The sequence below is a fragment of the Nicotiana attenuata genome, unplaced genomic scaffold (assembly GCF_001879085.1).
Source record: "Nicotiana attenuata strain UT unplaced genomic scaffold, NIATTr2, whole genome shotgun sequence".
In the NCBI taxonomy this organism is placed as follows: Eukaryota; Viridiplantae; Streptophyta; class Magnoliopsida; order Solanales; family Solanaceae; genus Nicotiana; species Nicotiana attenuata.
The window spans coordinates 155,019-163,064 of NW_017672685.1; the positions used below are offsets into that span (position 1 = coordinate 155,019).

General features: G+C 39.2%; 1 long non-coding RNA gene across 1 annotated transcript; it reads right to left on the reverse strand.

Moving 5' to 3' along the window:
- Nucleotides 1-237: 237 nt before the first annotated feature.
- On the reverse strand, nt 238-2,312 carry LOC109214111. Its single transcript, XR_002066121.1, has 2 exons — nt 2,180-2,312; nt 238-745 (listed from the first exon to the last, which is right to left on the reverse strand). It is a non-coding gene; the product is annotated as an uncharacterized LOC109214111 (long non-coding RNA).
- Between the last annotated feature and the right edge of the window lie 5,734 nt (nt 2,313-8,046).

The window sequence follows — 8,046 nt, forward strand, 5'->3', positions numbered from 1 at the left end:
CTTTATCTTTGTGTACCTGATTGTATTTGGCATGTTTGAGATTGAAATGATGAAGGCATTTTGTTCTGCTATCCAAACACTTTATCCTTTGTTATCCCTTTGAGCCTTATTATATTTTCTTTCGTATCCCTCTTTCGGAATCAACAACAAAACTTGAGAATCGAACGGGGAAATCAAGTGGGGAAAACAAGAAAAGAAAAGAAAAGAAAAGAAAAGAAAAGTTTTGGAGCCCTCAAATTTCCCCCAAAATAGCTTTATGCTTCCAAAAGCTAATTTGAAATTCAAATAAGAAATCCAGATCTGAAACTTTCTTTGTCATCTTAGAAAAACCAAAAAAAAATATACATAAAGTCGCAAAAATACAAAACCACTGTTATATTGCAGTTCTGTGGATCACTGAATAGTTCTGCCTGAAAATTACTACTGTTTGACTGCTGTAATTCGGAGTCTGTTTTGGTTTGTGATTTCGAGTCAATTTGGAGTGATATTAAGGCTGTTTGGCTTGGTTTTGAATACTGGAGCACATCAACTCTTAAATCTGGCTATGTTGTTGTTGGTTGATGGTTTAGTGATCTGCTGTGGTTGTCGTTTGCTACTGCTAATCTGTTGTTACACTGGTTGTTGCTGATCCTCCCTTTCTCTTCTATTTCATTGCACCTTCAGGTACATGTTCTCAATTCTGACTTGATGTAATCGAAGGGGAAATGTTATAAAGTGTTCGCTCATCTGCTCCTGGAAAGCACGCCTGTTTGGGATATAATATGTTGACAGTTAATTAGATACTAGACATGATTGTTTAATTCAACTCTGACTCGTATTCATTTAAGTGAATTGTTTTGGACTGTTAAATCTGAAATTATGTAGTTGTAATCTAGCATAGCTATGTATGTGCTTTAGTTTAGTATTGTGTTAGCAACAAAAACATAAATCTGAAATGATTTAGATTTATAGTTGATTCTGAAATTAGCATGTGATGTCCATGACAATTGTGACTCCAAGTTGAATATACATTTCTAACTATTGCAGTAGCTAGTATAGGGAACTAGTTAGTAACTACATGCATCGAACAGCAGGATCAAAGCCTTTCGCATATGGGTCTGAAAAATTGGTTTTGGGCACCCGTATCAACCCACTCAGTTCTGTTGTTCTCTGCCATTGCCTTTTGCCTTGTTGTATGGAAGATTCAGTTGAGCTGTCACGCCTCCTTTTTTACTTACACCCCCGAGAGGGGTATAATAAAGGGAGTTATTTCCAACTTGAAGTGACAATCAAAACGGGATTTGTTATTAAGATTCAGAGTCGCCACTTGGGAGATTTATGGTGTCCCAAGTCACCGGTTTGAAATCCCGAATCGAGGAAAAGATTGACTTTGTTTAAAAGTCCGCGAACCAGAAATTCGAGTAAGGAATTCTGTTAACCCGGGAGAAGGTGTTAGGCATTCCCAGGTTCCGTGGTTCTAGCACGGTCGCTCAACTGTCATATTCGGCTTAAATTATCTGATTTTAAACAATTATGAACCTATGTGCAAATTTTAACTTTTAACCGCTTTTATTATTATTAAGAGAATTGCAACGTCATTAAAACACGTCTCGAACCACGTCACATAAATGCACCCGTAATTTTTGACATATTTCAACATCGTTGAGATTTGGATTTGGGTCACATAAATGTGACCCCGATTTTAAGAAGGTAATGTTATTAAAATACGCGCCTAAAGCAACTACGCACTTAATTACTTAATTTTCTCGTACCACTGATATAGAGCTAGCGTGTAACTAAGAGACAAACCCAAAGCAATGCCCAAAATATAATTCACGACACCAAATAAATGCCCAAAGCAATAAAAACATGAGATTAACAAATTGTTCTAGTTCTGCACCCTCCACATGCACAAATAACACATAGAGAAAAAGCAATGCTATTGTCTGATAATAGAATCCACACCCAAGCCAGAAGATAGAAAAGACTTTAAACTCAATTGTTAAGCAGTAGCCTAAAAGACGTGTTTCCTGAAATTAAAGAAATTCATCTACTACTAAATTTGGAGTTAATTTTCTTTCATGGGGAAAATGACTTACATTACAGCTGTATCAACGTTTAATTTTAATATCAATTGTTCGAGTCAACACTTAAAAGCATTATTATCAATCTTCTCTACTTATAAGATTAAAATACTGACCTTTGGTGGAAAAAGGCATTCATTCGTATAGTTCAGCTTCTCATGTCCGATACTAATCGACGCCACACCCAAGTAATAACACGAACTTCAGCTAGTAATTTTAGTTTTCTCAGTTTTGAATCCTCCAATTTATGATTCANCCCAAGAATAGCAATCAACCTTCAAAGACCGCCTTTCCTCTACAATCCGACTCCGAAACAGTGATATCTAGGCATAATTAATTCAACAATATCAATAAAGACTCAATGGCAATTTCTCATAGCCTAGATATGAATTTTCTAGCATTACTCCAAAAATACCAAAATTAGACACCGGGCCCACATGGTCCAAACTCTAGGCTCGGACCAAAACCCGATCACCCATAACCCCACGAGTGCAAATATATAATTTGTTTTAAGATTCGACCCCAAATTGAGGTTGAATCACCCAAAATTCTCAAAACCCTAACTCTACCCAAAACCCATAATTTCTACCTTGATTTCATGTTTTAGGGCTAGGAAATTAGTAATTAGATGAAGAAATAATGAGGGAATGATGTTAAGATTACTTACCCAAATAGTTATGGAGGAAGGAGAGCTTGAATTTCGTCTACGGAGGGTTTAAGAGGAGAGCTCGTGTGAAAAGAATGAAGGAATCCCGTCACTGGTTCTGTTTTTAGGCTTTAAAATAACTGGGCATTTTTGGTCTATGCGATCGCGGGGCAATTGATGCGATCGCATAGAGGAGTGGAATCTTGGCTTCCGCGATCGCAGAACAATTCGTGCGTCCGCATAGAAGAAGGGAAGCCAGGACTTTTGGGTGAAGTGTAAAGTTGTGCGATCGCGTAGAGGTGAGTGCGATCGCATTGAAGAGACTGGTCAGACTATGCGATCGCGGGACAACTTATGCGATTGCGTTGAAGAAATTTGGAAATGCCTGGAGAAGACTCTATGCGATCGCAGGAATGGAATCGCGATCGCAGAGAACAAATTCTCTGAACACCAGAAGCAGAACTTCTGCAACAACTCTAAGGCCAAAAACACCCCGAACCACCTCCAATTCACTCCAGAGCCCTCAGGGCTCCTAACCAATCACACACACTAACTCAGTAACGTCCTACGAACTTACTCGAGCGATCAAATCGCCAAAATAACATCAAAGTCATTGAATCAAGCCTCAAAATCATCATTTTCATTCCAAACTTCATAAACTTCTAACTTTAGATATTTAGGTCCGAAACACATCAAACGACGTCCAATTTCCACCAAACTTCACAGAAAGCGCTTAAACAATATATAAGACTTGTGCCGGGCGTCGGAACCAAAATACGAACCCGATACCACAGTCTTTTAATAAATTTTCATTTCCATTTTCCTTAATAATTTCAGAAAAACAATTTCACAGAAAAATTCATTTCTCGGGCTCTAGACCTCGGAATTCGACTCCGGGCACATGCCCGAGTCCCATATTTTTCTACGGACCTTCCGGGACCGTCCAATCTCGGGTCCGGGTTTTCGTTTTCCAAAAATGTTGACCAAAGTCAACTGTAATCATATAATGTCAAAACTTTTCAAATTTTTCACAAAATTCACATATTTCAACATAAAAGCTTTCCGGCTATGCGCCCGGACTGCGCACGCAAATTGAGGCAAGTAAAAATAAGGTTTTCAGGGCCTCGGAAGCACGGAACGGATGAGGAAACAGGTGATGACCCCTTTGGGTCGTCACACTATTATAAGAATTTGAAAGCTAAGTCCTATTATCCAGGGAGGTCCTGACAACTCCTAATGATTATGAACCTAAGTTATATCTTATAAAGGTATTACCCCTACTACATTTGTTATCTAATAGGTCTTAACTACTCCCCATTATCCAGGAGGGTCCTGACAACTTCTAGTTAAAAAAACAGTTTTAACCTAAGCAGACCTTGTTATCTATATCTTGTTATCTAAGCAGACCTTAAAACTACGTCCCATTATCCAGGAGGGTCCTGAAAACTCATAATTGAATCCTATCTTAAGCATGCAAACTTTGAAACCAACTTATTATGCTAAATTATGCTATTTATGATTGTTTTGAAATTTAAACTAAGTCCCATTTTCCAGGAGGGTCCTGAGAACTCCTAATTGGATCCTACTTCAAACATGCGACTTTGAAACCACTTATATTCCTTGAGGTATCTTTATGCTAAATTATGCTACTCATGATTGTTTTGAAATTTAAACTAAGTCCCATTTTCCAAGAGGGTCCTGAGAATTTATGGTCAAACCTGTTTTGGTGCTTGCTTTTTCCCTAAGGAGGGTTTCTCCGAAACCAACAAAAACTTTCTGCCCCTGTTTTAATCAAAGAAAAATCTTGTCAGTTTAAAATGTGGTGGTTGGTTTGTGGCCTTGAACTTTGAAGGGGATTGCTCCTTCACTCCCCATGATGGCTGACTTCCACTCGAGGACCTTACTTGTTTATGGACTAACCCTTTTCTCTGTCGTCCCCATCACATAAAATTCCTTTTCTCCGTTCAGACCCAATATCTTCTATTTGTTGCGTTGCATGAACTGGTGCCTCCCCAACCTTTGTGTCTCATATGAACCCCAAAGCACGTCTATTGCCCCCCACTCCGTGTATATGATGTTCTTTATTGACTTAACCATTGACCTTGGCCCTAGGTTCTATTGCTCCTTCACTTGTCATGATAACTAATTTCCATTCGAAGACCCTGCTTGTTCCTGGACTAACCACTTCCTTTGTAGACCTTAAATCAGAAAATACCTCTTCTCGTTCAGACCCAGCACCCTCTACTTGTTGCATTGCTCCTGAACTGATATTTGCCAACCTTTGTGTATCACATGAATCCCAAAGCACGACACTTGTCACCCACTCATTGCGTATGTTTTTCTTTCTAAGCCACTGGTCCTGTCCTTGAGGTCTACGGCTCCCTCATTTGCCATGATAACTTTGATTTCTGCTTGGAAGATTTTGTTCGTCACTGGTTTACCACCTTTTGTCAATCCTATCACAGGAAATACCTTTTATCTGTTCACCCCAATCCTTTATCTGTTGTTTTGTTCATGAATTGATATATACCAAGCCTTCGCATTTCACAAGGATCCCAAAGCTTGTTGATTGTTGCCAACTCAGTGTGCTTGCTGTTCTTTCCTAACTTATGACGCTTTAATGTGCTAACCAGATCCCGTTTTGTGCAATTGGAAAGCTGGTGGCAAATTTTGAAGTCATTTCTCACTTGTATTGACCCAATAGACTCAGGAAGAGGAAANTCTCCAGGTGGGTGCCTGATTGCTGAACTTGAAATGTATTCCCTTATTCTCCAGGTGGGCGCCTGATTGCTAAAACTTGAAATGTATTCCCTTGTTCTCCAGGTGGGCGCCTGATTTCAACAAAATAGACAAAAAAGAAGATTTTCTGCCTCAGTTTGGTGGCTGGGCACAGATGTTAGTGTTAAACTGAATTATTCTACCAACTATTATAAGAATTTGAAAGCTAAGTCCTATTATCCAGGGAGGTCCTGACAACTCCTAACAATTACGAACCTAAGTTATATCTTCTAAAGGCATTACTCCCACTATATTTGTTATCTAATAGGTCTTAACTACTCCCCATTATCCAGGAGGGTCCTGACAACTTCTAGTTAAAAAACAGTTTTAACCTAAGCAGACCTTGTTATCTATATCTTGTTATCTAAGCAGACCTTAAAACTACGTCCCATTATCCAGGAGGGTCCTGAAAACTCATAATTGAATCCTATCTTAAGCATGCAAACTTTGAAACCAACTTATTATGCTAAATTATGCTATTTATGATTGTTTTGAAATTTAAACTAAGTCCCATTTTCCAAGAGGGTCCTGAGAACTCCTAATTGGATCCTACTTCAAACATGCGACTTTGAAACCACTTATATTCCTTGAGGTATCTTTATGCTAAATTATGCTACTCATGATTGTTTTGAAATTTAAACTAAGTCTCATTTTCCAGGAGGGTCCTGAGAATTTATGGTTAAACCCGTTTTGGTGCTTGCTTTTTCCCTAAGGAGGGTTTCTCCGAAACCAACGAAAACTTTCTTCCCCTGTTTCAATCAAAGAAAAATCTTGTCAGTTTAAAATGTGGTGGTTGGTTTGTGGCCTTGAACTTTGAGGGGGATTGCTCCTTCACTCCCCATGATGACTGATTTACACTCGAAGACCTTGCCTGTTTATGGACTAACCCCTCTCTCTGTCATCCTCATCACATAAAATACCTTTTCTCTGTTTAGACCCAATATCCTCTATTTGCATTGCATGAACTGGCACCTCCCCAACCTTTGTGTCTCACATGAATCCCAAAGCACGCCCATTGCCCCCACTCCGTGTATATGCTGTTCTTTCTTGACTTAACCACTAGCCTCGGCCTTGAGGTCTGTTGCTCCTTCACTTGTCATGATAACCGATTCCCACTCGAAGACCTTGCTTGTTTATTGACTAACCACTTTCTTTGCTACCCTTGACATAGAGAATATCTCTGATCCATTCACCAAACACCCTCCATCTTGTTTCATTGTTCATGAATTGATATGTGCCAAACCTTTCGTGTTTCACCGAAAATACCTTTGATCCGTTCACCTAACACCCTCCATCTGTTGCATTGTTCATGAATTGATATATACCAAGCCTTTGCATTTCACAAGGATCCCAAAGCTTGTTGATTGTTGCCAACTCAGTGTGCTTGTTGTTCTTTCCTAACTTATGACGCTTTAATGTGCTAACCAGATCCCGTTTTGTGCAATTAGAAAGCTGGTGGCAAATTTTGAAGTCATTTCTCACTTGTGTTGACCCAATAGACTCAGGAAGAGGAAACAAACAAGACAAAAGGGACAGAGTAGATGACAATGGAAAGAGATGATTCCTAACAAGAAAACTACAAAGTAGAAACCTATCGGATGTGGGTACCGACTCTAATGACCTTGTCATGCACCTGTGGCCTATCCTGTTAGGCAAATCTGATGTTCAGCCCCTATTATACCCCCAAACTGTGAAACTGGGCTTCGCTGCTCTGTCGTCTTTCACGATCTTCATCTGGTAATTTCCCATCTGATTCTCAATCCTCATTCGACTTGTGGTGCCCGTAGGTTTTCACCATCAAGCCTCTCTCATTTTGGTCTTTTCTCTCACCTCACCATCGCCTTATGGTGCCCGTGAAGGTTTTCACCAATAAGACTCTCTCATTTTTGATTTCTCTCAGCTTTCGTCGCCTTGGGATACCCGTGAGGGTTCTCATCAACAAGACACTCTCATTCTTCATTTCCTTGGTTTGGACCGGAGTGTTGCCCCTGATATGATTCAACTCTACTCGCTTGACTTGGCATCTCTCGAAGACTGATCAGAAGGTCTTCCTTTGGACCGTAATGTGGGCTTTTGGATAGGGTTAGAAAGAAAGGGTATCAAAGGCTCAAAACAATTCAACATGGGTTCAAAATTACAACTTTCGGAATCAGATTTCCCACAAAAACCACAACTTCTGCCCCAGTTTCTTCCTTGGGTACTTTGGACTTTTATTTCGGTGTGACTGAACCTCAGAGAGAGGCTACCTACGTACCCTTTCGGGATCAAGTCAAACGTAGTTCAGGTCATAGAATTACTTCGTTGTTGCGATCTTTCCTTTCTTCCACTTTTCCTTTTCTTTCTTTTCATTTCTTTTCTTTCTCTTTTCTTTTCTTTTCTTTTTCTTTTCTCTTTTTTCTCTTTTATTTTTCTTTTCTCTTCTTTTTTCTTTTCTTTTCTTTTCTTTTTCTTTTTTATTTTTTCTTTTCTATTTCACTGTTTTTCTCTTTCTTTTCTTTTCTTTTCTCTTTTCTTTTCTTCTCCTTCTCCTTCTTCTTTCCTTCTCTCTTCTTTTGGACT